Raw genomic sequence first — 17,754 nt, forward strand, 5'->3', positions numbered from 1 at the left:
TTGGCTGGGATCATGAGCAAACTGTGCAAAAAAAAAAAAGTCAGACCTTAAAATTTTTCTTTGGTGACAAAGAAGATTGAAACCTCCAATGAGAAGACAACAAAGTCAAAGGTCCTAAATCTAAAGCGTCCAAGAAAAATATGAATTGGTCCCAGGCCATGGAAGAGCTCAAAAGGGATTTTGAGAAGCAAGTAAGAGAAGTAAAGGAAAAACTGGAAAGAGAAATGAGAGTGATGCAAGAAAATCATGAAAAACAAGTCAACTGCTTGCTAAAGGAGACCCAAAAAAATACTGAAGAAAATAACACCTTAACAATAGGCTACTCCAAATGGCAAAAGAAGTCCAAAAAGCCAATGAGAAGAAGAATGCCTTAGGAAGCAAAACTAGCCAGATGGAAAATGAAGTCAAAAACCGCACTGAAGAAAATACTTCCTTGGGGGCAGAGCTAAGATGGTGGAGTAAAAGCAGTGACTTCATTGAGCTTTCCCCCAAACCCCTTCAAATACCTATAAAAATGGCTCTATACAAATTGTAAAGCAGCAGAACCAACAAAAAGACGGAGTGAAACAAATTTCCAGCCCAAGAAAACCTGGATGGTAGATCAGAAAAGTCTATTGTGACAGGTGGGGAGAGGTACACAGTTTAGCATGGCCGTGCAGGCAAACCAGGCCTCAGGGAACCTGGAGCAGCAACAGAGGACTAGCTGTAGTGGTTTCCAGACTTTTCAACACATGAACACCAAAGAAGGCTTAGAAGGTCAGCGGGAAAAGTCCATGACTGCAGTGAGAGAGAGAAGCATGGTCCCATCTCCAAGGTTGGCCCCAGGGTAGTGGCTGCTTCCAGAGCTTCTGGCCCACAGACTGAGAGGGAATTGGGTGGCTGATTAGAGGGAGATTGCAGGGATCTCTTTGCTGGTGCTAAGGCAGGATTCTTTTGCTTTGCCTGTGCTGGATCTGGGTCCCAGTTCAGGGTGGCAGTGCTGGGGTAAGGAGGAGAGCTGGCATGGTGGAACTTGTAGTGGTAGTAAAGAGAAAATCCTCCTCACATTTCCCAGACAGAAAAGAGTGCTGTCGGTCACTCATAGATGAGAGCACTGGCCTGGAAAGGAGTAACAACTCGCTCTTGATCACACCACCTTTGGAAAAACTGAAAATTTATCCGTCCTAGAAGTATCTCTGAAAGTAGCTACACAAAACACCCAAAGCTTGGGACAGTACATTCTTCACATTGGAATCAGACCCAACCTTGACAAAGAGTTTATAACTCAAGTAATTGGCTGGGATCATGAGGAAACTTTGCAAAAAAATCAGACCCTAGAATGTTTCTTTGGTGACAAAGAAGATCAAAAAGTATGACCAGAAGAAGACAAAAAAGTCAAAGCTCCTACATCCAAAGCCTCCAAGAAAAATATAAATTGGTCCCAGGCCATGGAAGAGCTCAAAAATGATTTTGATAAGTAAGAGAAGTAGAGGAAAAACTGGGAAAAGAAATCAGAGTGATGCAAGAAAATCATGAAAAACAAGTCAACAGCTTGCTAAAGGAGACCCAAAAAAGTATTGAAGAAAATAACATCTTAAAAAGTAACCTAACCCAAATGTCAAAAGAGGTCCAAAAAGCCTATGAGGAGAAGAATGCCCTAAAAAGAAAAATTGGCCAAATGGAAAAGGAAGTCCAAAATATTACTGAAGAAAATATTTCCTAAAAATTAGAGCAATTGGAAGCTAGTTACTTTATGAGAAATCAGAACATTATAAAACAAATACAAAGAATGAAAAAATAGAAAACCATGTGAAATATCCCATTGGAAAAACAGCTGACCTGGGAAATAGATCCTGGAGAAAGAATTTAAAAGTTATTGGACTATCTGAAAGCCGTGATAAAAAAAAAAAGGGGCCTAGACATCATCTTTCAAGAAATTAGCAAGGAAAACTGCCCTAATATTTTACAACCAGAGGGCAAAATAAAAATTGAAAGAATCCACCAATCACCTCCTGAAAGAGATGCCCAAAGGAAAACTCCAAGGAATTTTGTAGCCAAATTCTAGAGTTCCCAGGTCAAGGAGAAAATATTGCACGCAGCCAGTAAGAAATAATTCAAGTATTGTGGAAACACAATCAGGATAACACGAGATTTAGTGTCTTCTACATTAAGGGACCAGAGGGATTGGAATATAATATTCTGGAGGGCAAAGGAGATAGGATTGCAAGCAAGAATCTCCTACCCAACAAAACTGAGTATAATCCTTCAGGGCAAAAAAAAAAAGTGGATTTTCAGTGAAATAGAGGACTTTCAAGCATTCTTGATGAAAAGACCAGAGCTGAGCAGAAAATTTGACTCTCAAATACGAGTCAACAGAAACAGGAAGAGGTAAACAGGAAAGAGAAACCATAAGAGACTTCCTAAGGTTGAACTGTTTACATTACTGCATGGAAAGATGATATTTTTAACTCATGAGACCTTTGTCAGTATTATGATAGTTGGAGGGAAAAAAAATTATATGTATGTATGTATGGGTAGATAGATAGACAGATCAATAGATAAATAGATAGATAGATAGATAGATAGATAGATAGATAGATAGATAGATAGATAGATAGATGGCACAGAGTGACTGGAAGATGAGAAGATCTGGAGAATAAAATAAAGGGTTACAGAGTATTATACTGGGAGAAGGAGAAAGGGAAAGGTAGAATGGGGTAAATTATCTCACATAAAACAGATAAGAAAAGTCTCTTACAGTGGAGGGGCAACTGGGGAAGGTTAGAGGGAATGAGTGAATCTTATTCTCATCATATTTGGCTTAAGGAGGGAATAACATCCACACTCAATTGGATATGGAATTCTATCTTACCCTACAGGAAAATAGGGGGGAGGGGACAAAAGAGTAGGTGGATTACAGAGTAGGTGACAGATTGGGGGAGGGGGTAATCAGAAGCAAACACTTCCAAGGAAGGACAGGGTCAAAAGAGAGAATAGAGTAAATGGAGGACATGATAGGATTAAGGGAAAAAATGCTTAGTCTTTCACAACATGACTACTATGGAAGTATTTCGCATGACAACACATGTATAACCTGTTTGGAGTTGCTTGCCTTCTCAATGAGGGTGGGTGTGGAAGGAGGAAGGGAAAAAATTTGCAACCCAAAGTTTTAAAAACAAATGTTAAGAAAAATTTTTTTTCACATGCAACTGGAAAATAAGATATATGGGAAATGAGGTATAGAAATCTATCCTGCCCTTCAGAAAAATTGAAGTGAAAGGGGATAAGAGAAGGGAAAAGGAGATAAAAAGGAGGGTAGATTAGGGGAAGTTGTATTTAGAATGAATGCCATCTTGAGGTGGGAGGAGGGACAAGATGGGGAGAAAATTTGGAACTCAAAATCTTCTGGAAGTGAATTTTGAAAATGAAAAAAAAATAATCAATTACAAAAGAAAAAAAAGTGACTAGAATAAATGAAAAGATAGTTAGGGATCATGTTAAGCAATTGTGGAATAAAGAATGGAGGTCATGATAAATAACCTCAGGTTTCTCAGGAAAATATATGTGGTGAGATATTCAACTGAGAATGAGGGAGAAATGGTGTAAAGTGCTTGAGGTGAAATTTGGAACTACCTCTTTGATGAGTTTATTTTTGACTTTATTTATTTATTACTTGCTACAGTGAGATGTCAGTTTACTTTAGATAATATACATTTATATATTGCTGAACAACTCCACACATTGAAATTATTTCTATCAGCTATATTCAATAAAATGTGACTATAATAAAAAAGCCACGTGTTAGGAATAAAAAAGATTGTGATTTGGTTAAGATGTGAATGGCATACCCAGGCCAAGGGAAAATGGAATTTAATAGCTAACAGAAAAAGTAGTTGGGATACTAATTTAAAAGGCTGATATTGAGAGAGGAGGAGAGTATGGTCAAAGCAAGAGTGATATCATGAGAAGTTAAAGTAGGATGGATGAGAAAGCATAGATTTATCAATATGGCATGTGGAAAGATGGAACAATAGGAGATTATGATCAGATAAAGAAAATTTAAAGTTCTCATCATGAAAGCAAAACTATTGCAGCAATATAAAAAATGTGACAATCCTTGCATGCAATTTTGATGGTATGGAGGAGTAGATCATGGAAACAGAGCAACAAAGTGCAAAAAAGTGCATTTTGTCTTAATTACCAAATCTAACGACCTTTTCTCAACCCTTATCCTTTGTGCCTTTTCTGAAGTCTTTGATCCTGTAGACTATCCTCCTCCTAGACACTCTCTCCTCTCTTGATTTCATCACACTATCCTCTTAAGGATATAGAAGGAAATATATAAGGAAATCCATATATACATATCATATATACAAACTTATTAACACATATAATCCATAGGACATTGTCAGAGAGGAATCATATTTTTAGTAATCCAGAAGTAATTGTCACCAAATTCTGGGGCTTCAACATTAAATCAATTATTTTGAAATCAGGAAGTAATCTTTCAAATAGGAAAGGAAAACAATTTTCTTGGTACCCTATTTAAATGTTCCTCAGTCTGTTTTCCTAGATCTTCATCCATGAAATGCCTTTTACCTATAGGTAAGCCCCAAGATTTTGTCCTAGATGTTTTCTATTTTGTCTTTATATTTGTTTTCATTTGATGACCTAATCAGCTTCCACAGGATGAATTAGCACCACTATTCAGAAGACTCCAGGAATTCTACATCTAACTCCACCCCCCCATCTATCCATTTTTCTTTCATCCCTTATCAACATCTGTGTTTTGCACATTCACAGATGAGTATCCTGGTGTCACCTTAAACTCAAAATATCTAAAATTACAATTCATCATTTTCCCCCTAAAACACACTATCTTATGAACTTTTTTTTTTTCTGACAGGAGCACAACATCTTTCCAGTTATCCAGTTTGGCAAACTCATTGTTAGCCTCTATTCCTCACTCTTGCTTAATGTATATATCCAATATGTTGCCAAATCTTTTCATTTCTACCTCCAATACATTTCTTCCATTAATCTTCTCCTCACTACTCACTCATCCATCATCTTATTTCAGGCCAGACAACTACCACTTTGTTTAATACTTCTCAACTGAACTAGTCAAAAACCTTCCTAATTCTCCCCTTAAGCTTGGTTTCAGAAAAAGAGAAGGGAAAAATGAATGCTTCTCCTCTTTTCCAAAGTAAGGAACTATAGGCATCAAACATTGTATAGATTGTCAGATGTGTTTGACATATTATTTAGTTTTCCAGAAATGTTTTTTTCTTCTCTAATATTTTCTAAATGATGGTTTTATGAGTAGGTGCAAGGAGAGAGTGAATATGATTAAAAACAAAATTTATAAATAAAAGTATTCAAACATGCATGCATGTATATACAATGTATATAAATTATGTATGAATGAAGTGTCAGCAAAATGAGTTTATTTATAGAGTTTATATGCATACATATATATATGTATATATAAATATGTACTTGTACGTGTAGAATATTTACACATAACAAATTTCAACATCTGAGTTAGTAGTCATGGCAAAGCTTAATTCACTTCATCACTTCAAGACAGTGTTTAGGATGCTCCCCACAAAAAACAAAAGAACAGCACATACAGCACAAATGGAAGTGGGAATAAAAGAAATATTGAAAAGAAGATGCTACTGACAAGTTAGCAGAGAGGCTGAACAAATGATAAACAGAAAGACTCCTGATACAAAGGATAATTATCTTTTTTTTCTAAAAAGCAAGATTAAACCTTGAAAAAGAAGGGAATAATTCCAAAATAGTTACAACTAAATTCTCAGAAATGAGATTGAAACAACTGTAAGGAGACCCAGTATGGCTTTAAAGCTAATAAATACAATAAAGAATGAGAAAAGGCACAAAATTAAATCTCTCAAAGAAGATTCCACAGAAGTAAATGATGATTTAAGACAGAAGGTATAGAACTTTAAGGAAAACGTGGTATATATCACTCCTACAGAAACCTCAGGTACATATGGAATCAGATGAGGAAAATTTAAAAAATGAGTGCATATATGTGTGTGTGTGTGTGTGTGTGTGTGTGTGTGTGTGTGTGTATATACATATATACACATACAAATACAAATATATATATATATATATGCTAACTCATAAATTCATTTATATGACATTGTTGATGCACACAATTTGTAAGATATTAGCAGAATGGAACTGTATCTTCATTAATCCATAAATAAAGGTCCCCAAATTTTAGTGCTTCAACATCAAACTGAAGATTTTGGAATCAGAAAAAAAGAAGGCCCTTCATATGAAAGAAAAGTTTAAATTGTACAAGAGTACAGCTGTAAGATATTCTGAGAAGGAAACAAAAATAACAGTCTAAAATAGCATAATCTGAAAAATTAAACATTTTTTTTAAAAGATCTATTTTCAGGTGGAATTTTCATGACCCTAGATGAGCATGGAATTAGATAAGGAAACTCATCAGAAAGACAAAGAAGTCCAAATAAGTTCAGATAATTTAGCGCTAATATGCTTTAAGAAGTCATAGCTGGCATCTTTTTGAAGTCTCATTTTCTCTAAGGAACATTAAAAACAGAAAGAACAAAGGTGGGGAAAAACTCCAAAGGACATTCAAATAGACATATCTAAGTAGATGGGAAAGAAGTAAATTAGAATTTCTTAGACTAAGGTACCACAGATTAAGTACATTCATATAAAGGAGTGAGGGACTTTTGAAAGAATAAGAGTGTTTTGGAATGGGCTGAGGAAAAGGTGACTTTTTTAATGTGTGTTAACAAAAGACAATAAGCATTATAATGTATAAGGAAATTATTTGGGATTGAGCTGGGTACTAGAACACCAGAAAGCAGTATCTGAGGACAAAGACTTGGATTGTAATGTTTTCATTTAAAACAACTTGTAGGGACACAATACTAATTTTTTAAAAACAGTAATATAATGTTTTTAGATGAAAGTAAAAATGCATTTAACAACGATAACCTTCAATATTAATTAATTATATTTACTGACAAAATATGAGTGGCAGCATGAATTTGAAAATAGAACTCAAAAATGTTCTAGAAATAGTAAACAACCTTAAAATAAAAAGACATTTAGAGCTAAAATGAATAAACAATTTCTTTTGAGTTTTTCTTAATCACAAATTTGTCATGATTTTTGATAAAGGAAAATTAAAAAAGCAAACCCAGATATTTCAGAGTGACAAGAGGAAAATAGATTATAATTATAGAGATAATAGAAGTTGAATAAGAGTAATTAGTAAATATACATTGAATGGAATGGAATCTAAGTATTTAAGGGGAAAACTAACTCCTTCACAAAGAGGCCATAATAGTAAGGCAAGTAGGTAATGTTATTGATCATCTTGTAAATTTGATAAATCTAATAAGCACATAGAAGGAAATTATAAATGTGAATAGAATTTTAGAAGAAAAAACCTAGAAATAATGGAATTCTAACGATGGATTAAATTATTTAAAGTAAAAACTTTTTCAGTATTATACAAAGTGTTTACAAAAATTGATTATATGCTAAGAAATAAAAAAATATAAATGAAAGTAGAAATTAAAAGAATATGAAACTTCTTTATAGCCCCCCAAAGAAAGGAATAGAGTAAATATGAACAAAAGATGCATACCTTAATAGAAGCTAAGTAGTGACATCCTAAACATGAAAAGTTTGAAGGAGAAATCACAAAAATTATAAATATATTAATGAGAATCATAATGGGACAGTAAACTTCAAAGTTCATCATATATTATTCTATTTCAAATTCAACAACAAACTTGTTAGGTAAGAGATATTATCAACCTCAGTTTTTTACTAGCCTCAGATTATATAGTAAATAGCCTCAGAATATACAGATTATAGAGTAATTATCTGTGGCAGGATTTGAATCCAGATTTTCCTTGGTGGAGGCCCAGTACACTATTCACTATGCAAAATTAAAATCTACTCAGCAGAGCAAAATTTATGGGATGCAACTAAAGTTGATCTGAAAGGAAATTAACATCTCTGGAAATACATACTAACAGACAAAAGATGTGAAAATTAAGGAAATATACATGTATTTTTTAAAAGCAAGCCAGTAAAAAATCACCAAAAAAAATCTGAAAAAAATTAATAAAACTCAAATGGGAAACTGATGACATAAAAACAAAAAATGTTATAAAACTGAGTTTAATTATAGTAACAAAATCAATAAATTATATCTTTTGCAGAGTATAATATACTACAGATTTATTGCTACCCCAACCAAAACAGCTAATTCAATACTTAAAAATATCCTAAACTATATAAATGAAGAGAAGAATGAATTTGCTATAGAAAGATGAAATAATCTAATTAGAACCTGCTTTATTAAGTTATACACCAGGAGAAAAGGGATGTGTGAATATCTCTAAAAACCTAAAATACCCAAATGAACAATTCAGGCAACAGAGATAATTAACAATAAAATATCAGAAATTGACCAACCATGCCATAAATTTCAAAAGGAAAGAACCTCTTGGACTGATATACATGTGAATTGTATCACTTATTTCAAAAACAACCTCTTTGACATATAAGCTATTCTCAAAAACAAAGAAAGAAGTCACCGTATCAAATTGCATCTGAGATAAATATTTTCCTAATACCCAGACAATTGTAGAGCAATATCAATAGTGAATGCTGACAAACATAATTTTAAAAATATAACATTTAAAGAACTACACTAATTTCCCCCCAAAATAATCACTCTGGATCAATTTTAATCCATATCAGTGATGAAAGCATGATTCCACGTTGGGCAAATAAGTCTCATAATAGATCACATTAATAACAACAGCAAAAAATTATATCAATAAAGAGCCTTCAATAAATTATATAACTGATTTATTTAATATTAAGAGATTATTAATGAACTAACTTTTGTTAATATGATCAAAATCATTTATCCATACTGTTGGAAACTTTCTTGATAAAAAAATCAAGATAAAATGAAAATGATTACTGTTGCTATTGCTATTGAAATTAGTGTGATTATCAGTACCTATAGCAATAAACAAACAAAAAAAAGAAAATATGCATAGGTGAAAGGGAAGAAAATTTTACATCATTTTGAAGACTGTATGAATGTTTGCTTAGGAATCTCTAGGGAATTAACAATAGCAACAAAAATCAAGACAATTAATACTTTTAGTATAAAGCAGGATGCAAAATCAGTTTTAAAAGGTAGCCTTTTCTGTTTTGCTAACAAAATCCAGAAGGAAGAAATAGGAAGAAAAAAAATCAACTTAAGATAACAACAAAATTCATTAACTATCTTAGAATTAATATGCTAAGAAACACATGTATTAATCTACAAGTGCAACTAACTTCCCCTTTTTTAACAGAAATAAAAATACATCTGTAATTAGATAGATATTTAATGTTCTTGTCAAGATTATATTGCAAAAACTTGTTACCACTTCCCAAAATGTACCAAAGATTAAGTTATTCCAATCAAAATAACTAAGAGACACTTTACAAATGTGACAATATAACAATTTTTTAGGAATAGGCATTAAAATAGGTGGAAGCAGGAAGGTGACACTATCAAATTTCATTCAACAGTAGAGTGTAGTAATTCTCAAAACTTTCTGGAATAAAAATAGAAAATTAAGTTAAGCTAAGGCTATATAAATGAGACTTAGAAATCAATATTTTCTAAGCAAGACTTAGAACTAAATTCAGAATCCCAAGAGCACAAAGCACAAAGGAAAAGAATCTTTATCTGGTAACAACTGCTAGGTAATACTGAAGATGTGTGTGTATATGTATGTATGTGTGTATGCATGCACACATACACATATACATATACACATCTATATACAATACCTACACACATATCTTCTGTACTATTCTGTATATACAATATACACATATATGTATATATCTTCTGCAATATATATATATGCATATATACACACATATATGTGTATATATACTTATGGAAATATGGAACAGTATATTTGAATCAGCATCTTTCTCAACAATACCTTTCTCCTTTCCAAATGGATAAAGTAGCAAAATATAAAAATACACAATTTTTAAAATTGGAGAAAAATAAATGGCTATATCTCTTACAATTATAGAAAGGAAAAAATATAATTAGATAAAGATGGAAGATTTGTAAAACACAAAAAAAGACCATTTCCACATATAATTAAAATCTTTGCAAAAATAAAATCAATGTACTTTGAAACATCTGAAAAGATAGAGATTGGGGAATATTTTGAATTAAATATATATGATTAAAATACTGACATCTATAATCTATAGGGAATTGACATAAATGTTCAAAAGTAAAGGACACTTCCAAATAGTTAATTGTCAAAGGTTATGAACAAACTATGTTAGTGGTGATAAAGAGCCAGAGAAGCCCATTAAATGAAGGGATAACATGAACAGTCTTCTGCTACAGAAAAGTCAATTTGGTACCTGAATGGAGGATAGATTGGAGTCAGAAGAAACCTAAGGCAGGAAAATCAGATAGAATTCTATTGTATTGGTCCTTATGAACTAGGGTGGTGGTTGTATCACTACAGATAAAGGTATGTATACAAAAAATATTTTAAAGGAAAAAAAGATGAGATTTATCAAATGTAGAGAGACTGAGAGTAAGGAATTCAGAATAACATTGAAATTGTGAGCCTATGTAACTACATGGATGGCAGTGTCCTTCACAGTAATAGGAAAATTAAGAAGAGGAAAGAAGGTGAGGGGTGGGGAGGAAGAATGAATTCTATTTTGGATTTGATGAGTATAAGACACTTACAAGACATCAAATTCAAGATATGCAAAAATAATTTCATGATTCGGAACTTGAATTTACTCCAGAGAATGGGCAAGAAAATCAATTAAAGAGTAACAGAATGTTTATCTTTCTGCCCTATGGTTCAACTGAGATTAAATAACATAAAGTTGCGGCAGGCCCTGCACTTTTTAGCAGCACATGAGTGCTGATGCAATCCCATATAAACTTTGGGTCATATTTAGCACTGGGCTTGGAATGAGAAAGATTTATCTTCATGAATCCTAATTCATTCTCATACACTTAGTAGCCCTGTAACCCTGTTTGCCTTAGTCTGCCATGTATAAAATGAATTTGAGAAGGAAATGGCAGACCACTCCAGTATCCTTATCAAGAAAACCCCAAATTGGGTTACAAATAGTCAGACATTACAGAATGACTCAACAACAATAGCAACCTAGTTATCATAGGCTATAGACCTCAGGGGATTGTGGGGTTGTAAAAAGGGGAAGTTGTTTTTAACATGCTAGTCCTTTATTTATCTGTTCTTAGTCTGCTATTTTCTGTCAGTAATTTGTGCTTTATCATTACTATTACTTTCAATTTGACATTAGACTGATGGTAAATTGTCTGTGTTGTCTCAATTTTAATTCTGTTTAAGTGTCAACCTGGATTTTAAAAGGAATTCCCTTTTCAGTGACATGCATCTTTGGAGTAAATTCCATGCAAATATATTTGAATACAAACAGATTGAAGAGTCACAAAGAAGTGCAAATAACTGGATTATCTGTAATGACAATGACACTGGCAGATAATATACATTGATACATGTATAATAAACTGAAGATCACAAGTAGATATATTTTTAACAGCCTTGAAGCAATGGCTTCCCCCTTCACTCTGGTGCCCACTGACCTGTCATCTTCCTGAACAATGCACATTTAGGCTATAAAAAACTAACAAATTTAGACACACACTGTAAACTTAGAGGAACAATAATGCTAGTGCCATCCTCTCAAAATATACTTTCCATTTGCTCTTATCTAACTTGAATGTTCTGATTGATTGGAACAAGCATTTTTTATGATACCATTTTACTCTTGAGGAACATAAGGTTGACAGGGTCAAATAATTTGCCCTGGGTCATACAGCTAGAAAGGGTCTGAGACCACCTAAGTGCTTAAAAGAAGTATTTAGTAAGTTCCTGCTATGTCTCTGTGCTACCCACTTTGCAAATATTATAACAAAATGCTTTCCAAATATCATTTCATTTGATCCTCATAACACCTTTGTGGGGTACTTGCTATGATACTTTGTAGATAAGGAAAGTGTCACTGCCCTTAAAACATATGTTCCTTGAGGGTAGTGAATATTTTTGGTTTTGCTCTCCACCACTTAGCCCCTGACAAATAATTACTTTAAAAATTTTGTTAACTACTTTTTGAGGGTGGTGGTGGTGGTAAGATACTATGAGAGGGTCATTTGGGGGAATTAACTGATGTGTATAAAAATATCAATTTAAATGCAACATATCATTTAATTTGAGCTTTACTTCTTTCCATTTTGTGGTGGGGTGGGGTATGAGTAATCATAATATTTTATTATTCCATGCTTTAGCACACTAGCCTATATTTGCCTTTTGTGATTTTACAAACATTGATCATACCCTCTCTGAGATTTCTTTTTATACCAAAGTACAATACAGACTTTTTAAACTTATACTTAATATTTTTTAGATCTTTAAAGGGTTCCCTCTCAATTATCCATTTAGTTTTAGGTTTTCCTCCATACCTTGTTCTCCTTTTTCTCTTCCATCCTCCTCTTTGTCACTGTTTCTCTATCTCTCTGCTCTCTGTCTCTCCTCTACTTCTAGTACTCCCTCAGAAATATTCCTCCCTTTTTTCTCTGCTTTTTTTTTTCTTGACTGTCTGTGCCTTATTGTGAGTTTCATGAACAAGTTTTGCTTACTCATGCTGGTAGCATTTAGAGCTATGAAAGGAGATTCTTATGTACCTAAAAAAAAAAGTGTTATTTTTCTCTATGTAGCTATAGAAAATTTACAGAACCACTGACCATGCTCTTCAAAACAACTATATGTAGGCACTGGGAAAAATAATTTATCTTTCCCAGTGATTCATCATATGAAGTTCTAAAATTGAAAAAAAAATGCCTGCTGTATCATCGACTTCTCTAATTTGCTCAGTGAGCAAATTCCCATGCACAACAACCCTCATACTTTCTCTACATTTCTCAGGGAAAATAACAGGCTGTGCATGTCCTAGTGACTCCTTTAGCTGCAATTCATCATATGCTAATATATGATATAAATTTTTATAGAAAATAACTTTTCAATTTTCCTTTTCTTTTGTTATAGTTTGAATTTGAAGCATATTTGTTATATAACTTCCCTAATTTGTTTTTTTTCCTTTTTCTGTTTTTTTTAATTAATTTATTTTGATTTAACAACAGTCATTTCCATAGGCTTTTGAGTTTAAAAATTTTTCCCCCTTCTTCCCCACCAACCTCCCCAAGATGGCGCACAATCTGATATAGGTTATACATATATATTTCTATTAAACATATTTTTACATTAGTGATGTTGTAAGTAAGAATTAGAACCAATAGGAGGAACCACCAGAAATAGGAAACAAAACTTAATGGTAGAAAAACAACATAGTATGCTTCAATCTGCATTCAAATTCCATAGTTCTTTCTTTGGATGTGGATAGCATTTTCCATCATGAGGCCTTTAGAGATGTCTTAGATCCTTGTATTGCTGGGAAGGGTTAAGTGTATCAGTATTAGTCACCGCACAATGTGATTATTATTGTGTACAATGTTCTTTTGGTTCTGTTCACTTCACTCAGCATCAGACCATATAAGTCTTTCCAGGTTTTTCTGAAGTCAGCCGGTTCATCATTTCTTATAGCACAATGATATTCCATTACATTCATATACCACAACTTGCTTAGCTAATCCCCAGTTGACGGGCATCCTCTCAGTTTCCAATACTTTGCCACCACAAAAAGAGTTGATATAAATATTTTTCTGCATGTGGGTCCTTTTCCTATTTGTATGATGTCTTTGGGATATAGCCCTGGAAGTGCTATTGCTGGGTCAAAGGGTATGCATATTTTGATAGCCCTTTGGGCATAGTTCCAAATTGCTTTCCAAAATTGTTGGATCATTTCACAACTCCACCAACAATGAATTAGTGTTCCAGTTTTCCCACATCTTCTCTACATTCATAATTTTCTTGTTTTGTCATCTTGGCCAACCTGATAGGTGTGATGTGGTACCTCAGAGTTTTTTTGATTTCCATTTCTCTAATCAATAGTGATTTAGAGCATTTTTTCATATGACTAGAGATGGCTTTAATTTCTTCATCTGATAACTACCTGTTCCTTTCTTTTGACCATTTATCACTTTGGAATGACTTGTATTTTTACAAATTGGACTTAATTTTCTATATAATTTAGAAATCAGGCCTTTTGCAAAGAGATTGCTTCTAAAAATTCTTTCACAGTTTCTCACTTTCCTTTTAATCTTAGTTGCATTGGCTTTGTTTGTGCAAAAACTTTTCAATTTAAGGTAATCAGAGTTATCCATTTTGCTTTTCATAATGTTCTCTATCTCCTGTTTGGTCATGAATTCTTCTCTTCTCCATACATCTGATAGGTAAACTATTCCTTGCTCTCCCAGTTTGCTTACAGTAACAGCCTTTGTATCTAAATCATGAACCCATTTTGACTTTATTTTGGTATATGGTGTAAGATATTGATCGATGCCTAGTTTCTGCCATACTGTTTTCTAGTTTTCCCAGCAGCTTTTTTCAAAGAGTGGGTTCTTATCTCAGAAGCTGGGATCTTTGGGTTTATCAAATAATAGATTACTGTAGTCATTGACTACTGTATCTTACACATGTAACCTATTCCACTGAGCCACCACTCTATTTCTCAGCCAGTACCAAGCAGTTTTGAGGATTGCTGCTTTATAATACAATTTAAGACCGGGAATGGCTAGGCCACCTTCCCCTGCATTTCTTTTCATTAGCTCCCTTGATATTCTGTACCCTTTGTTCTTCCAAATGAATCTTGTTATTATTTTTTCTAACTGTATAAAACTTTTTTTGGTAGTTTGATTGGTATAGCACTGAATAAGTAAATTAGCTTAGGTAAATTGTCATTTTTATTATATTAGCTTGGCTTACCAATGAACAACTGATGTTTTACCAATTATTTGAATATGACTTTATTTGTGGGAAAAGTGTTTTATAATTGTGTTCATGTAGTTCCTGGGTTTGTTTCAGGAGGTAGAATTCTAAATATTTTCTAATGTCTATAGTAATTTTAAATGGAATTTCTCTTTCTATCTCTTGATGTTGGGCTTTGTTGGTGATATATAGAAATGCCGATGATTTAGGTGGGTTTATTTTATATCCGGAAACTTTGCTAAAGTTGTTTATTGTTACAAGTAATTTTGTACTTGGTTCTCTAGGATTCTCTAAGTATATCATCATTTCATTCTCAAAGAGTGATAGCTTTGTTTCTTCTTTGCCTATTCTAATACCTTCATTTTCTTTTTCTTCTCTTATTGGTAAAGCTAATGTTTCCAGTATGATATTGAACCACAGTGGTGATAATGGACATTCTTGTTTCACCCTGATCTTATTGGAAATGCTTCTAGCTTGTCCTCATTACATATGAGGCTTGCTGAAGGTCTTAGGTAGATGTCATTTATTATTTTTAGGAAGACTCCATTTATTCCTATGCTCCCTAATGTTTTTAATAGGAATGGGGGTTGTAGTTTGTCAAAAGCTTTTTCTGCACTTATTGAGATGATCATGTGGTTTCTGTTAGTTTTGGTGTTGATATGCTCAATTATGCTGATAGTTTTCCTAATATTGAACAAGCCCTGTATTCCTGGTATAAATCTTACCTGGTCATAGTGTATTATTCTTGTGATAAGTTGTTGTAATCTATCTGGTAATATTTTATTTAAGTTTTTTGCATCTGTATTCATTAGACAAATTGGTCTATAATTTTCTTTCTCTATTTTGGCACTTCCTGGTTTAGGTATCACTATATTTGTATCATAAAAAGAATTTGGTAAGACTCCTTCTTCACCTATATTCCCAAATAGTCTATCTAGTATTGGAATTAATTGTTCTTTAAATGTTTGATAAAATTTGCATATAAATCCATCTGGCCCTGGAGATTTTTTCCAAAGGTGTTCATGAATGGCTTGTTCAATTTCTTTTTCTGAGATGGGGTTATTTAAGTATTTTACTTCCTCTTCTGTTAATCTGGGCAATTTATATTTCTGTAAATATGAATCCATTTTCAGGAAGCTAGGTGGTGCAGTGGATAGAGCACTGGCCCTGAAGTCAAGAGGACTTCATTTCATATCTGGCCTCAGACCCAACACTTGACATTTAACTAGCTCAGTGACCCTGGGCAAGTCACTTAACCCCAATTGCCTAAAATGAATGAATGAATGAATGAATGAATGAATAAAATGAAATGAAATAAAATAAATATGTATCCATTTCACTAAGATTGTAAAATTTATTGGCATGGAGTTTGGCAAAATAGTTCCTAATTATTGTCTTAATTTCCTCTTCCTTGGTGGTAAATTCACCTTTTTCATTCTTGATAGTAGTAATTTGGTTTTCTTCTTTCTTTTTTTTAAATTAAATTAACCAAAGATTTATTTTATTGGTTTTTTCATAAGTCTAGGTCTTAGTTTTATTTATTACTTCAATAGTTTTCCTAATTTCTATTTTATTAATTTCCCCTTTGGTTTTCAATATTTCTAATTTGGTTTTTAATTGAGGATTTTAATTTGTTCTTTTTCTAGTTTTTTTTTAGTTGTATGCCCAATTCATTGATCTCCAATTTTCAATTTTATTTATGTAAACATTTAGAGATATAAAACTTCCCCTATGAAGTGCTTTAGCTGCATCCCATAAGTTTTGGTATATTGTCTCATTATTGTCAATCTCTTGATTGAAGTTATTGATTGTTTCTATGATTTGTTGTTTGTCCTAATCATTTTTTTAGGATTAGAATATTTAGTTTCCAAATATTTTTAGTCTATCTTTCTATGGCTCTTTATTACATATAATTTTTATTGCATCATGATCTGAAAAGGATGCATTTAATATTTATGCCTTTCTGCATTGGATTGTGAGTTTTTTATGACCTAGTACATGGTCAATTTTTGTGTGTGTGCTATGTACCACTGAGAAAAAATTTATTCCTTTCTATCCCCATTCAGTTTTCTTCAGAGGTCTACTATATACAACTTTTGTAATGTTCTATTTACCTCCTTAACTTCTTTCTTGTTTATTTTGTGGTTAGATTTATCTTGTTCAGAGAGGGTGAGGTTGAGGTCCCCCATTAGTATAATTTTGTTGTCTATTTCTTCCTGTAACTCCCTGAACTTCTCCCCCTAAGAATTCGAATACTATACCATTTGGTGTATATATGTTTAGGAATGATATTACTTCATTGTCTATGGTGTCTTTTAGCAGGATATAGTTTCCTTCCTTAACTCTTTTGAGAAAATCTATTTTCCCTTTTGCTTTCTCTGAGATCAGGATTGCTACCCCTGCTTTTTTTATTTTTTTACTTCAGCTGAAGCATAATATATTTTGCTCCAACCTTTTACCTTTACCCTGTGTGTGTCACTCTTTTTCAAATGTGTTTCCTGTAAACAATATATTGTAAGATTATGGTTTTTAATCCATTCTGCTATCCACTTCTCTTTTATGGGAGAGTTCATCCCATTCACGTTCACAGTTATGATTTCTATCTGTGTCTATCTTTCCATCCTTTTCCTCCATGTTTATTCTTTTCTTTCTCCTTTCTCCTTTCCCCTCCTCACTAGAGTTTTGCTTTTGACCACCACCTCTCTTAGTCCGTCCTCCCTTGTATTAGGCCTTTCCCTTTTCTTCCCCTTTACCCTTA

Source organism: Phascolarctos cinereus, unplaced genomic scaffold (assembly GCF_003287225.1).
Source record: "Phascolarctos cinereus isolate Bilbo 61053 unplaced genomic scaffold, phaCin_HiC Scaffold_1;HRSCAF=81, whole genome shotgun sequence".
In the NCBI taxonomy this organism is placed as follows: domain Eukaryota; kingdom Metazoa; phylum Chordata; class Mammalia; order Diprotodontia; family Phascolarctidae; genus Phascolarctos; species Phascolarctos cinereus.